We start from the raw sequence: 16,862 nt of genomic DNA, 5'->3' as shown, positions 1-16,862 counted from the left end.
CATATAAAAAAATTGAAAAATATTGTTATTTTTTCAAAATTGTCGCTCTTTTTTTGATATAGCGCAAAAAATAAAAATCGCACAGGTGATCAAATACCACCAAAAGAAAGCTCTATTTGTGGGTTAAAAAGGACGTAAATTTCATTTAGGTACAGCGTTGCACGACCGCGCAATTGTCCGTTAAAGTCACGCAGTGCCGAATCGCAAAATAGGCCCTGGTCTTTGAGCAGCCAAATCCTCCGGGGCTTAAGTGGTTAAGTCGGAGTCACACTAATTTTGAAAGTAGTTCCTGCACTACTTTTTATAAGTTCAGGTGCGACTTGCATTGACATCTGTGTATGAAATCGCACAGATGTCTTCCAAGAGGCAGTCTGAGAACCAGATTCTGAGCGCAGGAGCCAGGTGCTAAGCATCGCATTTTTCTTTTTTGGAGTCTTCCAAGTGGCACCTGAAGTCGCAATGAGATGCCACTTTGAAATCGTGTGAAGTAGCATGATTTCACATTAGTGCGTCTCCAAAGTCATACAATTTCCAGTGAGACTTTGGAGTGACTTTGATCCAACTCTACAATCTCTGGCTCAAAGTCGGATCAAATGTCACACCAAAGTAGTGCCGGCACCTTTCCAAAATCGCTGCGACTTTGAGCCACACTGATCTAAATGGGGGCAATTGCAAACAATTGGTTGCAACTTCTCAAGTCCAAAGTCGAATGACAAGTTGCGCAAGTGTGAATGGAGCCTTAGGTCTATGTTGACAACCACTGCCCTACACCCTCAGCCCCCCCCCCCCCCCCACTGGTCCCTACTTCACACAACTCCGCCTCCAGGATGCTGAGCTGTCAGGGCTTCTGCACCTCCACCCTCAGCAACCCCCCCCCACCGGTTCCTGCTTTACCCACCTCCACCTCCAGGTATCTGAACTGTCAGGGCTCCCGCACCTACACCCTCAGCAACCCCTTCCCACCAGTCCCTGCTTTACCCTCCAGGATGCTGAGCTGTCGGGGCTTCCGCACCTACACCCTTAGCAACCCCCCCACAATGGACCCTGCTATACCCACCTCCAGGATGCTGAGCTGTCAGGGCTCCCACATCTACACCCTCAGCAACCCCCCCCCCCCCCCACCAGTCCCTACTTTAACCACCTCCGCCTCCAGGATGCTGAGCTGTCAGGGCTCCCACACCTACATTCTCAGAATCTGGAGGGCAAGTAGTAAAGAGTAACTTCACTTTTGTTGAGAAAAAACATTCCCCTCTGGGTGATCTCTGTACATTACAAAGTCTTTAACAAGCTTTGTTGCAGATTCCTACTTTTTTTGTTATTCTGAAGAAATCATTGTTTGTTCCTCTGTGCTGAGTGGGTCTAATGGGAGTGGCTTCCTAATTATCTATCAGCTGTGGCAGCTGCAGGGCTCTAATAAGGAAAGCTGCTGGGCCTGCATCACTTTAGACGTGTTCCTATTGGGAGGATCTCACCAAAAATGAAATGTTTGTTGCAGGGGATGCCAGAAATCTGACTTGTATCTTAGTGCAGACTTCTGGGAAAATTAGTGAGCCAATCACACAAGCAAGAAATGATGTTTCTGGGGGTGTGGTCAGTATACATTCTGTGTACAGAACAGCTCCAAGCGGCCATATTGCATCGCATTTTCAGAACATTACAGCTGCATATTGAAAAGGAAAGGTAATTTTTAATAACATTCAATTACAATATGATTTGTGTCGCAATTGTATACGCTATATTGTTTTTTTCTATATTTGCTATTTTTTTTCCCCTAGGAAAGTGGATTTACCCTTTAGAGGCCCCTTTCACACCGGCAGATTGATTGGGTCCGCCTGTTGGTTTTTTAGATGGACCCGATCGGACCACCCATAGCTTTTCCCCGCACTACTTATTTCCACCACTAGATGTACTCAGCATGAAGGCCCAGCATCCTTCGACCTTGTTGACTTGCCCCAAGCCTGATAAAGGAGAAGCAGAGAACTGATCTCTCTGTCACTCCGCTCTCTTCTCCTGTCAGCAGGTTTCTTGTCAGAGATAATTTGCTCTTTGTGCTGCTTCTTTCTTTCCCACTCTGAGCTCTGCTGTATGGGGGCTTTTACCAGGTCACATTCTTAGAGCTTCATTCGTTTTTTGTATGCTTGTATATCTGCCTGGAGTTTGGCTTTAACCCCTTTGCCCCGGCACCTCCCACCACTTTAACCACTTACGGACCGCCCACTGTGTATTTACGTCTGTACTTTGACATTAAATACTGGGGTTATGGCAGCAAATAGCAGATAGCTGCCATAACCCCAGTATTTTTTTAAACTGTGGGCGGTTCGCGTTAACATAAGGGTGGTCCCAGGAATAGTGCCCCATCATTGGTGTCAGTGGGAGGAATAGTGCCCCATCATTGGTGTCAGTGGGAGGAATAGTGCCCCATCATTGGTGTCAGTGGGAGGAATAGTGCCCCATCATTGGTGTCAGTGGGGGGAATAGTGCCCCATCATTGGTGTCAGTGGGAGGAATAATGCCCCATCATTGGTGTCAGTGGGAAGAATAGTACCCCATCATTGGTGTCAGTGGGAGGAATAGTACCCCATCATTGGTGTCAGTGGGAGGAATAGTGCCCCATCATTGGTGTCAGTGGGAGGAATAATGCCCCATCATTGGTGTCAGTGGGAAGAATAGTACCCCATCATTGGTGTCAGTTGGAGGAATAGTACCCCATCATTGGTGTCAGTGGGGGGAATAGTGCCCCATCATTGGTGTCAGTGAGGAGGAATAGTGCCCCATCATTGGTGTCAATGTCAGTGGGAGGAATAGTGCCCCATCATTGGTATCAGTGGGAGGAATAGTGCCCCATCATTGGTGTCAGTGGGGGGAATAGTGCCCCATCATTGGTGTCAGTGGGAGGAATAGTGCCCCATCATTGGTGTCAATGGGAGGAATAGTGCCCCATCATTGGTGTCAGTGGTAGGAATAGTGCCCAATCATTGGTGTCAGTGGGAGGAATAGTGTCCCATAATTGGTATCAGTGGGAGAAATAGTGCCCCATCATTGGTGTCAGTGGGAGGAATAGTGTCCCATCATTGATGTCAGTGGGAGGAATAGTGCCCCATCATTGGTGTCAGTGGGAGGAATAGTGCCCCATCATTGCTCAGTGGAAGGAATAGTGCCCCATCATTGGTGTCAGTGGAAGGAATAGTGTCCCCTCATTGGTGTCAGTGGGAGGAATAGTGCCCCATCATTGGTATCCGTGGGAGGAATAGCGCCCCATCATTGGTGTCAGTGGGAGGAATAGTGCCCCATCATTGGTGTCAGTGGGAGGAATAGTGCCCCATCATTGGTGTCAGTGGGAGGAGTCGTTTCCCATCATTCAGCTTCGGGTGTGGCTGCTGGAAGGTTCTCTGGCTGTGTGTCTGTTGCTGCTGCAGGTGATCTGTGTAAGAGGGGAGTGAGGTGAAATCCCTCCCAGCTCTCCTGGCCCCCTTCTGGGGAAGCCATGGAGGCCAGCAGGGCCTCTCCTGCTGGAGGCTCTCAGACACCCCCTGGGCGGATGGATGGCACCCCTGCTCCTGTGCAGCACGTGGTTGGTGATCTCTCTGCACCTGGTGAGGATGAAGATGCTGGATCCATTCGGGAGCGAGTGGTGGCCGGGATCAAAGTCCTCAATAAGGAAAGAGACAAGCTCTACAAGCTTAGAGCGGATTTGAAACGCCTGAGAAAGCAGCGTGAAGGCTTGTTCAGCAAGAACCGTGGATCCATGGATTCAGAGGTCCAATTAGCGAAAGTCCGTGTGGATCATCAAGAAACTATCGTGGCCATGATGGAAGGCAGGGATGGTCCCTTCAGGGAGAAGTTTTGCAATGAACGGAGGTTTGCAAAGATGGATGTGGAGGAGGAGACCCCCGGTTCTGACCCCCTTCCCCCTCAAGGTGAGGTAAGCAGCCCATTGCCATCTCAGGGCTCAGGAGGCATGTTGAAAGTTATACAGGTAATGGAGTCTCCAATGCAGGAAGATCAGCTGGTGTTTGGTGATGTGGAGGACTTACCTGAGAGTGTGCCTAATAAAGTAAAGTATATAAAGCCCCAGCTTACAGATAAAACAGTTTTTGTGCCTTTTAGCACCTTGCCTAATGATGAGTTTCCTAATGACACTCCGGGTGATTCCCCTATGCTCAGCAATGTTGTGCCTGCTGCTGATGTCTCTAAACAGGAAAAGTTGTGTTTAAAAAATGACATTTCTGCTGAAGAACCACAAAACCCAGAAGAGCCGATTAACCCCCCTTCTGCTGAGCTTAAAACTATTTCAGTCACTGTTGAACAGGACTCTACAGCGCAGCAGCAGGAAGCATCTGGTACTGCATCAGAAACAGTTATCCCTAATAACAGCCCTCAAAAATTCCACTCGCCTGCTTGCATCTTGCGAGTGGAATGATGAGGAGGGCGAGTAAGAACAGGGCTGTGCTGTATGGGGAATGTGCAGCTCCTCCGTTCAGCCTGCCCCTCCCCCCGTCACAAGGCTGTGTGTGTATTTCATTCTTACACAGCCCAGTGAGCAGCTCTCCGCCCCCTCCACGAATGGGAGAGGCTGCATCTGCTCTGCCTTCTCCCGCCCCCTTTCTCTCTCACTCTCCCTGTCACCACCCCCCCCCCCCCCCGTCCCTGTCACCCCCTCTCATTTTCCCTGTCACCCCTCTCTCACTCTTCCTGTCACCCCCCCCCACTCTCCCTGTCACCCCCTCTCTTTCTCTGTGTCACCCCTTCCTTCTCTCTCTTCATTTCACCCCCCTCTCCCCCCCTGTGTCACCCCCCCTCTCTCCGTGTCAGCCCCCTTTGCCTCTCTCCGGGTCAGCCCCCTCTCTCTCCCTGTCACCCCCTTTGCCTCTCTCCGTGTCAGCCCCCCTCTCTCTCTGTTGAACCCTCTCTCTCTTGGTTGTTGTTGTTAATATTTATTTTTGTAACTTAATTCTGAATAAAACATTTAACAGTATAATTTTATGAGATATTTTACGAGGGCGTGTTTAGGGGCGGAGCAGGGTAGGGTTTGGGTGGGGCAACAAGTGGCGAGTAACTCTCAAGGCCTGGCTAGTAGCTCAGGATTTGAAATTTTGAGCCCTGCTAATAACATTGCAGGCATGGTGGATCCCACCATTATATGTGCAACTGATAATGCTGCTTGTTTAGGCCAAGCTGGTAATAATAATAATAGTAATGTACCTGATAATGTGACATCAGTGTGGGGTCTTGGCCCTAAAAAACCTACATTTGCACAGGTGGTAAGCTGTGCTCCTGGCAATATCACCAAGCCAGGGTTACAATCAAGGAGGAGCTCTGCTTCTAATCAGGGTTTTCCCTCGCAGGCTGCCACTATGAGCACCATTGGATCTGGTATTGGATCTATGGCTTCTGCTGGGGGTCCAAGGCGGAACGTAGTCCTCCTTAAATGGGAAGGTGGTGCAGTCCCTCTAGCAAGGCGTATGGTGGTGGACCTGATCTTAGATATGGGTTTTGGGGCTAATGACCTATATGCCCTGATACATGTGGCTGGAAGCTGGGAATACACAGTTAGTTTCACCAGACCAGAGGGTCTTGACTTGTTCTGGGAACGATATATGGCTCGGTGCAGGTCAAGACCCGAATGGGAAGGTCTGGTGCCAGTGGCAGTTTCCCAAAGGTCAACGGTAAAGAAAATTACTATTGTCCTTAAAAATGAGAGTGTTCCTGCTCGGGACTTAGAGGTCTGGTTGAGAAATTATGGGGATGTTTTGACCAGGCCGGATAAAATTCATGATGAGCGTGGCATCTGGACCGGGGGTTGGTCGGTAACGGTCAGGTTGGCTAGGGATGGGAATGTTGTCCGTCACCTGCCCTCCTCTGCCTTTATAGGGAGGGATAGGATGACTATTTTTTATCCCGGTCAGCCAAAACTGTGTCACCGCTGTGGAGAAAAGGGGCATTTTAGCTCCTCTTGTTCAGCACTGATCTGTTCAGTGTGTCGGGGACAGGGTCATGTGGCCAGGGACTGCACCCAGGCGATAAGGTGCAACCTGTGCCTGCGCCTTGGCCACCCCTACAGCCGATGTCCTGAAGCCTGGCATAATATGGATAGAGAGGTGATAGATGATCTGTTAAGGCTGGACAGGATGGAGGATGAGGCCCCTGTTGTACCACCCTCCCCTGCGGTGACTGACCCCCCTGGTCTTGTGCAGGATCCCTCCCTAGTCCCTGTGCCCACCCATCCTGTATCTGTAAGTTTTCCTTCTGTGTCTGTCCCTGTGTCCCCCCAGCCTACTGTACCTGCTCCTCTTGTGTCAGAACCTTCCAAGTCTGTGCCCCCCAAGTCAGTTATTCCCGATAAATCTTCCCTTCCTAAGTGTGACCTTAAAGAAGCCCCCCACCCACCAGGAGTGGTAGAGGGTACCAAAAAGGGTGCTGCTGCGGCTTCCTCTGTAAAGAAATCTTCTGTGAAGACTTCAAAGAAGAAGAAGAAAACAAGAGATGAAAGCATCTCTGAATCTGACCTGCAGTACCTGGAGGAGAGAAGGAAGGTTGTGAGGCGGAAGAGACAGACGGTGAGGATGGAACAGGGACAGGATGCCTCAGTGACTGTCCCCAACCGTTCTAGGGCTTCTGCTTGGGATATCTCCTCATCTGGGGATTCTTCTGACCAGAATTCAGAAATTGAAATGGAGTTGGAGGAGGCTTCAAGAAAGAGAGAGGCTTCTGGTGATGAGCAGCAGAGGGGAGCTAAGAAGCAATCCACCCAATAACCCAAATGGCGGTTCCCCCTCTGTTAAAAGTGGTGACAATAAATGTCGCCAGCATTAAGTCGGTAAGAGCTCGTTCTATGGCCTTATTTTTGTTCAGCCAATTAGATGCTGAAATTGTATTTTTGCAGGAGACTAGGCTTACCTCCTTGGCAGATATTCATATGGCCAAGAGAGAGTGGAGGTATGGTCCATCTTACTGGTCTCTTGCGGCCGAGCCTTACGGCGGGGTGGCGGTGTTGTTTAAAACCGGCATGGTAACTGTCCGGCGGGTTATTGAGGTGGGGATTGGGAGATGTATGGTCTTAGACGTTCTTGTGGGAGGGCAGGACCTGCGCCTAATTAATATTTATGGGCCGCACACAAAGTGGGACAGGAAATGCCTTTTTACAAGGATCAAGCCATTTCTTTTTACATCCCGGCAAGTGGTTTTTGGAGGTGACTTTAATACTGTGACTAGGCCCAAGGACAGGAAGGACTTCAATGACCGGCTGGGATATGATAGCGTTTTTTTAAATAGTATGGTTAGGGATGCTGGTCTTGTGGATGTGCACATTAAGCACCTTCCGGATGACACAGGGTTCACCTTTCATCGAGGTAATAGTCAGAGTAGGATAGATAGGTTTTTTTTGAAGGAGGCCTCTGCTTTCTCACCCCCAGTGGTGCAGGCGGTGGAGTTCTCTGATCACTGTATGCTATCTGTGGTCTTGAATGCTTCAGACTTCCCTCAGAGGGGCAAAGGCATCTGGAGATTGAATTCGACTCTCCTTGAGGAAGAACATGTTAGACAATCCTTTGAGGAATTCTTTCAGGCACAGGTGACCATCCTGGACTTTTGTAGCAGCAAGGCTGAGTGGTGGGAGCTGACCAAAAAGAGGATTGCTGGATTCTTCAGGGGCCTAGCCAATAAAAAACAGTTTAATAGATACATGACCTACCAACGTTTGCGGAGGAAGCTGGATATTCTTGTCTCGAGAGGAGGAGATCCTGGGGCAATCTCTGAAGTGAAAATCCTCCTCAGGAAGTGTCAATATGACCGGCATACCTCTTTGGTTCTGGAGCGGGACTATGGGAAATACCACTCGCCTGACCCTTACCAGAACTGCAAACAGGGTGTAGCTGTTAAGATGGTCGTTGGCCTTAAGGATAGTACAGGTTCCTTGACAAAGTCCAGGTCAGGGATCCTGGAGGTCGTGAGGTCTTTTTATGCTGAACTTCTTGGGAGGAAGGAGCTTGACCGAGACAAGATGGAAAGCTTTTTGGACTCTATTCCAGGTCTAAATGGTGGAGATGTCCCTTTGATGAATTTGACAGAAGAGATCACAGTTGAAGAGGTGACGAGGGCAATTGAACAGCTTGCCATCAAGAAGTCACCTGGACCGGATGGTCTGACGGCTGAGTTTTACAAAGCCTTTAAGTCTATTCTGGCCCCACATTTGGTAGAGATTTTTAACAGTTGTCTTGCTGAGGGGGTGCTTCCCTCTTCCATGAGACACTCAGCTGTGATTCTTCTTTCAAAAGGTAAAGATCCTTCGATGATTGAGAATTGGCGCCCCATCAGCCTTCTCAATGTCGATAGAAAGGTGCTGGCGAAGATACTTTTCTGGCGCCTATCGGCAGTAGCAGAGTCTTTGCTTTCTCGCCATCAGCACTGTTCGATCCAGGGTAGGAGCACCTTCACAGCGGTTTTAGCTGTCCGGGAGGCCTTGGAGCAGTGCAGGGCTGCAGGCTGGGGAAAGTATTTACTGGCATTGGATCAGGCAAAGGCTTTCGATCGTGTCAACCATGAGTACCTGTGGTTGCTCTTTAGTAAGTACGGTCTGCCGGGTGGTTTTGTCGATTGGTTAAAAGTCTTGTATAAGGGGGCAGAAAGCTTCCCTCTTGTTAATGGTTGGGTTGGACAGTCCTTTGAGGTTGGCTCTGGGGTGCGCCAGGGTTGTCCCCTGAGTCCCCTGCTCTATGTGTTTGCAATCGACCCCTTCATCAGGAGTGTAGAGAGCAGCATGTTGTGTGGGGTACCAGTGGGAATCCCAGATGAGCCGCCTTTGAGGGTTGTTGCCTATGCGGATGATGTGTCAGTGATTGTCACTGGGACAGATGAAGCGGAGGAGGTGGTCTCTCTGACATCACGGTACTCTGAAGCATCAGGCTCCAAGATCAATCAGGAAAAGAGTGAAGTTTTTTGGATGGGAAAGGAAGGTGAGGGGTTTGATCTCCCGGACACCTTTCCAGTGCCCCAGGAAAACATTAAGATATTAGGCATTGAATTTGGACCTGGCGATTATGGCCTCAAAAACTGGGAAGGCAGGCTGGAAGTTGCCAATACTAAGGTGGTCAGCTGGAAGAGATGGAAGTTATCTCTGAGGGAAAGGGTTGATCTGATTAAGACTTACCTGATACCGATCTTCTTGTATGTCAGCCCTGTCTGCATCTTGCCAGTGTCTCTCTATGCTAGGATCTATAGTGTTTTCTTCCAGATGCTGTGGGGGAACAGACTGAACCCCATCAAGAGGAATGTCACCTATCTATCCAGGAGGGAGGGTGGCTTAGGTATGGTTAACCCCGTTCTTTTCTTTTCACTGCTATTTCTCAAGTTTAACATTGGTAGTATGCTTGCAGTGGAACCTCCTGGATGGGCAGGCATGTTTAGATCTTGGTTTAGGCCCTTTCTGCGACTTTGGGAAGAAGGTGGCCAAGTGAAGAATCTCAGGGGTCATCGTGGTCAGCTTCCAGCCTATGTCGCTCCGTGTCTGAAGTTGCTGCGGCAGTGGCGACTGTCGGCTGAAGATCTCAGATCCGCTCCGAGGAAAGTCCTTATGAGCCGAGTCTTGAGCGAAGTCTTTCATGACCCACTGGCCTTAAGGGATTGCCCAGGCCCAATTTTGAGGGAAGGGTTAAGACTGATTAATTTGGCTAGAGTTCCCCTTAAATTCCGGGATCTGGCCTGGTTGTGCTTCCACGGGAGGCTCTATGTTCGGGGCAATTTGAAATTCCGCAGTGGGATGGATCGTGGTTGTCCTCGGGAGGAATGTGCAGGTGAGGAGGAGACTATGGACCATTTTCTGCTTCGTTGCCCTTTTAACATAGAGGTATACAAACAGGTGGGGCGGGCCCTCAGTGTTCCTTTCCTCTCCAGGCTGGGTTATGCTGAGTGGGTGTACGGAGCATTCAATACCGGTGGGGGCTTTTGTTTGGATACACTTTTTTTAGTTAGTTTAGTAGTCCGTTATTACACATGGAACGCACGGTGTCAGGTCACCCTTCGGCATAAAATCCTTCCTGTTCAGGTGGTGGTGTGTGACATTCTGCATGAGGTGGGGAAGATTCGGGCGCTTGAGAGAGACAAGTGGGGTCAGAGGGCTTGGCTGAAGGCGTGGAGGGGTTTCAAGCCTCCCTGACTGCCAGGAGTCTCTTTCCCGGGTGTGGCTTTCTGTCTCTTATCACCCTAGATTTTTTCTTAATGCTCAGTTTTTGATAAATGGCTGCATACATAGGTGATGGGTTGTGCCTCTTAGGCCCTCTCTGCTGCTTTATGTAAATAGTTTTCTAAGAATGTTGGAAGTGGATTATGTATATATTGTATATATTCTGCACATGGATGTGTATTCCTTTGTTTTCTGTTGGAATATTGTACTATAGTTCTGTTTTTTACTTTTGTATAAAATTTGTTGCTTGATTCTTTTCAATAAAAGATCAATAGTACCCCATCAATGGTGTCAGTGGGAGGAATAGTGCCCCATCATTGGTGTCAGTGGGAGGAATAGTGCCCCATCATTGGTGTCAGTGGGAGGAATAGTGCCCCATCATTGGTGTCAGTGGGAGGAATAGTGCCCCATCATTAGTATCAGTGGGAGGAATAGTGCCCCATCATTGGTATCAGTGGGAGGAATAGTGCCCCATCATTGGTGTCAGTGGGAGGAATAGTGCCCCATCATTGGTGTCAGTGGGAGGAATAGTGCCCCATCATTGGTGTCAGTGGGAGGAATAGTGCCCCATCATTGGTGTCAGTGGAAGGAATAGGGTCCCATCATTGGTATCAGTGGGAGGAATAGTGCCCCATCATTGGTATCAGTAGGAGGAATAGTGCCTCAAGGGCCAGATAAGGTCAAGCAAAGTGCCTCATCCGGCCCCTGGGCCGCAGTTTGGAGAGCGGTGCAGTGGATGAGGAGAACATTTACTCCTGAAGTGGAATCTGCAGGTGAAGGATCCGGAGTTGAGCTCAGAGATCACATCAGGACGGTTTTGTTGCCTTTTTTTTTTTTTATCAAGATCCTCAAAATAATTGCTTTTCGCTTGTCGCACTTTTTATCAGCGCAGGAAATGGTGACATTGAAGGGAAGCAATAAAAAGCGTCAGAAAGTAGATGGATTGTCTAAAAAATGTGCGTGTCCCGGGAGCAGAACAAAATACAAAAACAATTCTAACAGTATAGGGAATGTAATGTACAGCACAGTGTATGGAGTTGGGCAGTCTGGGGAATGTAATGTACAGCACAGTGTATGGAGTTGGGCAGTCTGGGGAATGTAATGTACAGCACAGTGTATGGAGTTGGACAGTCTGGGGAATGTAATGTACAGCACAGTGTATGGAGTTGGGCAGTCTGGGGAATGTAATGTACAGCACAGTGTATGGAGTTGGGCAGTCTGGGGAATGTAATGTACAGCACAGTGTATGGAGTTGGGCAGTCAGGAGAATGTAATGTACAGCACAGTGTATGGAGTTGGACAGTCTGGGGAATGTAATGTACAGCACAGTGTATGGAGTTGGGCAGTCTGGGGAATGTAATGTACAGCACAGTGTATGGAGTTGGGCAGTCTGGGGAATGTAATGTACAGCACAGTGTATGGAGTTGGGCAGTCTGGAGCAGCACAGTGTGCAGAGTTAGCAGTGAAATCATTGATGTGTGATGTGGTATTACATGTGCTGCTCATATCAGGATGTGGAAACTTACATTTTATCAAATCAGTTAATAAAGCGAGAAGCTGGAAACTTATATTTGTCATGTGACACCAGAAATAAAAGTATCCCAGCGACTCTGCAATCCTTGCCGTGCACTTCCTGTATATTGGACCATTGTGCTGGACCTGAAGCAATGAGCACCGGATCAAAATGATCCAAATCAATGTTGATCAACCGGATCAAACTACAGTATCTCACAGAAGTAAGTACACCCCTCTTTCTGTAAATATGTTATTCTAGCTTTTCATGTGACAACACTGAAGAAATAACACTTTGCTACAATGTAAAGTAGTGAGTGTACAGCTTGTATAACAGTGTAAACTTGCTGTCCCCTCAAAATAACTCAACACACAGCCATTAATATCTAAACCGCTGGCAACAAAAGTAAGTACACCCCTAAGTGACAATGTCCAAATTGGGCCCAAATAGCCATTTTCTCTTCTGTCATGTGACTCATTAGTGTTACAATATTACAATATACTCGTTAGTGTTACAATATATATATATATATATATATATATATATATATATATATATATATATATATATATATATATATATATATATAATTAATAAATATAATATATTATTATTTGTATTAATATTATAATATAATTAATATTAATATGATGATTATATATAGTAATAATAATACAATATTATTATAAATAAAAAGGTATATAAATCTTTATATAGTGTGTGTGTATTTATATATCTATATAGATATATATATATATATATATATATATATATATATATATATATATATATATATATATATATATATATATATATATATCTATCTATATCAGTAAATATAATATATTATTATTATGTTGATTATATATAAAAAAATAATAATAACATAATATAATGCTGTTATAAATAAAAAGGTATATAAATCTTTATATAGTGTGTGGGTGGGTGTGTGTATATATGTATAAATAAATATAATATATTATTATGTTGATTATATATAATAAAATAATAATAACATAATATAATACTGTTATAAATAAAAAGGTATATAAATCTTTATATAGTGTGTGTGTGTGTATATATGTATATATATATATATATATATATATATATATATATATATATATATATATATATATGTATATTTATATATAATGTGTGTGTGTATATATAAATATATAAAAAGGTATATAAATCTTTATATAGTGTATGTGTATATATATATGTATAAATAAATATAATATATTATTATGTTGATTATATAAAATAAAATAATAATAATATAATATAATACTATTATAAATAAAAAGGTATATAAATCTTTATGTAGTATATATATATATGTGTGTGTGTGTATATATATATATATATATATATATATATATTTATAGTGGAGATCTGCTTTCAGTTTTTCTATACATAAAGGACCGCTAAACTTCGAATACACCGATCAGTATATTTATATATATTATCGGTTTATCGGTCCTCGCCTATAGGTAGATATTGACAGTAGATCAGCTGATTGGCAGGCATTGAAAAGCAGAACTTTATTAATCCATTCCTTCTCTGTACAATGGGAGAGGAGCGCTTACCTTCTCTGCGCAGTTGCCATTGATTGGTTGCCCGGCTCCTTATTGCACGCACAGATTAAATCCTGGGAAGGAGAGCTCACAGTCGGGATGCCCCCAGTTCCCCCAGAGATTGGGGGTGGTATCGAGGATGAAGGGGGGTCGCACGTCGCAGGCAGCGGCTCTGAAAGGCATCAGAGAGAGAGAGGGCAGCAGGCAGCAGAGACTTTCTAATCCATCTCTTGGGCTACTCTGGATAGCTCTACAAGCATTTCCTCTGGCCGCCCTCCCAGGCAACGTCCACACCTCCCTGTCCTCTGCCCCCTCCTCCCACCCCCCCACTGGATCAACTGCTCCTCTGTCACACTGACTGCAGGGACCACATGCCAAGCAGAGACAGTATAACCATACAGGTTATGGTGAGAAGCGACTAAAGGAATCAGAATTCCCTTGTCGGGGGCCGCATCATCGCTACGGAGAGCCGCACTTTATTACACATTGTTATCATCTCTATTATTATTATATTGTTATTATATTATTATTATTATATTGTTATTATATTATTATATTGTTATTATATTATTATTATTATTATTATTATTATATTATTATATTGTTATTATATTATTATTATTATTATATTATTATTATATTATTATTATATTATTATTATATTGTTATTATATTATTATTATTATATTATTATTATATTGTTATTATTATTATTATTATTATATTATTATTATATTATTATTATTATATTATTGTATTTCACCTAACTGTACTTTTATTTTCTCCATCAGCTCATCCCCCACAGGTATGACCTTTTGTATCACTTGACCCTCCCTCTTAGATTGTAAGCTCTGTTGAGCAGAGCTCTGATTCCTCCTGTATTGAATGGTATGGTGACTGCACTGTCTGCCCTCATGGTGTAAAGTGCTGCACACACTGCTGGTGTTATATAAATTCTGTATAATAATAATAATAATATTATTTTTCATTTTGTCATTTGAATATCTTTTGTTGGGTTTCATGCACATGAGCGGTGCTAAAAAAAACAGCCGGTGGAGCCGCAGCTTTACCGCCCCTCAGGACCAGGGCAAGGGGCAGCTGCCCTGGGCATTGTGGTATCATGTGAGGTGGGGGGCGCCACAAGGATTGTGTTGTAAGGGAGAATTTGGGGGGTATTGTTCTAGGAGGGGAGATTTTGGGGTGTGCTAAGAGTGGTGATCTGGGGGGGGGGATTTGTTTTTGGGAGGGGGGATGGGGTGAAGACGATTTGTGCTGAAGTGTGGAGAGAAGATGTTTTCTTGGAGAAATTTTAGGGGTAGAGGATTTGGGCTAGCAGCGGAGGGGTGGGGGGGGGGGGGGTTAACATTTGAGCTGGGAGGATTTGGGGCATATGGAGAGGGGCAATAAAGTGGTCTGACAGCAGAGATTTCAGCAGGGGGCAGATTTTTACTGGGAGGAGGGGGAATTTATACTTAGGGGGTAAGCATGCTCAGTGTTTATGTGGGGGGGGGGGGGAGTTTGCTGACACATAATGCCCATACATCTTGGGGGGGGGGACCGGGAGGGGCAGCTGCCCTGGGCACTGTGGTATCATGTGAGGAGATTGTGGGGGAGGGGATTTGTGTTATAAGGGAGATTTTCGGGGGCGGCAGGGGGTAAGTATTGTTCTAGGAGAGGAAATTTGGATGGGGTTGCTAAGATTGGTAATCTAGGGGGATTTGTGTTGATAGTGGGGGGGGGGAGATTTTTTCTAAAGTGGAGGGGTGGGGGAGAAGATGTGTACTAGGAGGAGAAATTTTAGGGGTAGAGGATTTGTGCTAGGAAGGTTGATTTTTTTTTTTCGGGGGGGGGGGGGGGCATTTGTGCTAGGGGGATATGGGGAGGGGGGCAAATGTTTTTTGCTGAGAGGTGGGATTTCAGCGGGAGGGGGGGTCCATTTTTACTGGGAGGAGGGAGAATTTATGCTTAGGGGGTAAGCATGCAGGTTAGTGCTCAGTGTTATTGTGGGGGGGGGGGATTTTGCTGACACATATTGCTCATACATCTTGGGAGGGCAGTGGGGGCAGCTGCCCTGAGCACTGTGATATCATGTGAGGTGGGGGGCACCAAAAGGAGATTGGGGGGAGGGGATTTGTGTTGTAAGGGAGAATTCAGGCACTGCAGGGGATAAGTATTGTTTTAGGTAAGGGACATTTTGGGGAGTGCTATGAGAGGTGATCTAGGGGGATTTGTTTTGGGAGGGGGGATGGGGCGAAGAATATTTGTGCTGAAGTGGGTGAAGAAGAAGATGTGTACTAGGAGGGGAAATGTTAGGGGTAGGAAATTTGTGCAAGAAAGGGTGATTTTTTTTTTTTGGGGGGGGGGGGGCATTTGAGCTAGGGGGATTTGGGGGAAGGGGGGGGAGATTTGTGCAAGTGTGGGTGAGCCCTTAGGCAGGTTCACATCTTTGCATGATGGTAACGCCCCCTTCTCTCTCCTGATTGGCTTAGTGGCTGTGATTGACAGCAGTGGGAGCTCTCAGTCAATGAGGCGGCAGACTCCTCGGAGAGCCCAGGCTCTTGTGCACATCTCTGGAACGAGAGGGAGCTCACCTAAGTATTAGAGGGGGTGGGGAGGCTGCTGCACACAGAAGGTTTTTTTTTACCTTCATGCATAATGCATGAAGGTAAAAAAGCTGGAGCCATTAGAATAGGGTGACCAGATGTCTCTGGTTTCCGGGGACAGTCCCCAGATTCAGGGCAGGAATAATGTAGACAGGACATCCCATGCTGGCTGAGAATGCAGACGCCCCCTGCTGGACGATCTCTGCCGCTCCAGCGCTCTGTGTATTATGCAGTCTTGTGCCCAGCGCTGTTTTATGCAGTCCTGTGCCCATTGCTCTGTGTATTATGCAGTCCTGTACCCAGCACTCTGTGTATTATGTAGTCCTGTGCCCAGTGCTCTTTGTATTATGTAGTCCTGTGCCCAGCGCTCTGTGTATTATGCAGTCCTGTGCCCAGCGCTCTGTGTATTATGCAGTCCTGTGCCCAGCGCTCTGTATATTATGCAGTCCTGTGCCCAGCGCTCTGTGTATTATGCAGTCCTGTGCCTAACGCTCTGTGTACTTTGCAGTCCTGTGCCCAGCGCTCTGTGTATTATGCAGTCCTGTGCCCAGCGCTCTATGTATTATGCAGTCCTGTGCCCAGGGCTCTGTGTATTATGCAGTCCTGTGCCCAGCGCTCTATGTATTATGCAGTCCTGTGCCCAGGGCTCTGTGTATTATGTAGTCCTGTGCCCAGCGCTCTGTGTATTATGCAGTCCTGTGCCCAGCGCTCTCTGTATTATGCAGTCCTGTGCCCAGCGCTCTGTGTATTATGCAGTCCTATGCCCAGCGCTCTGTGTATTATGCAGTCCTGTGCCCAGCACTCTATGTATTATGCAGTCCTGTGCCCAGCGCTCTGTGTATTATGCAGTCCTGTGCCCAGCGCTCTGTGTATTATGCAGTCCTGTGCCCAGCGCTCTGTGTATTATGCAGTCCTGCGCCCAGCGCTCTGTGTATGTCAGTTTTTTAGGCGGATCTGATCGGATGCCCCATTCAGCCCTATGGAGCAGT

At 46.4% G+C, this 16,862-nt stretch overlaps 1 protein-coding gene across 1 annotated transcript in view; it reads right to left on the bottom strand.

The window, feature by feature from the left end:
- ST3GAL3 (ST3 beta-galactoside alpha-2,3-sialyltransferase 3) overlaps positions 1–13,540 on the bottom strand; it is a 742,392-nt gene extending 728,852 nt beyond the window's left edge. Inside the window, exon 1 of the mRNA XM_082265014.1 lies at positions 13,283–13,540. The gene's annotated coding sequence lies outside the window, so the exon portion shown is untranslated. The remainder of the gene's footprint in view (positions 1–13,282) is intronic.
- Positions 13,541–16,862: the final 3,322 nt, after the last annotated feature.

The sequence above is a fragment of the Pelophylax lessonae genome (genome assembly GCF_965119305.1).
Source record: "Pelophylax lessonae genome assembly, chromosome: 8".
NCBI lineage: Eukaryota > Metazoa > Chordata > Amphibia > Anura > Ranidae > Pelophylax > Pelophylax lessonae.
Note: the sequence above shows the minus strand (reverse complement) of the source record. Positions and strands in the feature narration are given on the sequence as shown.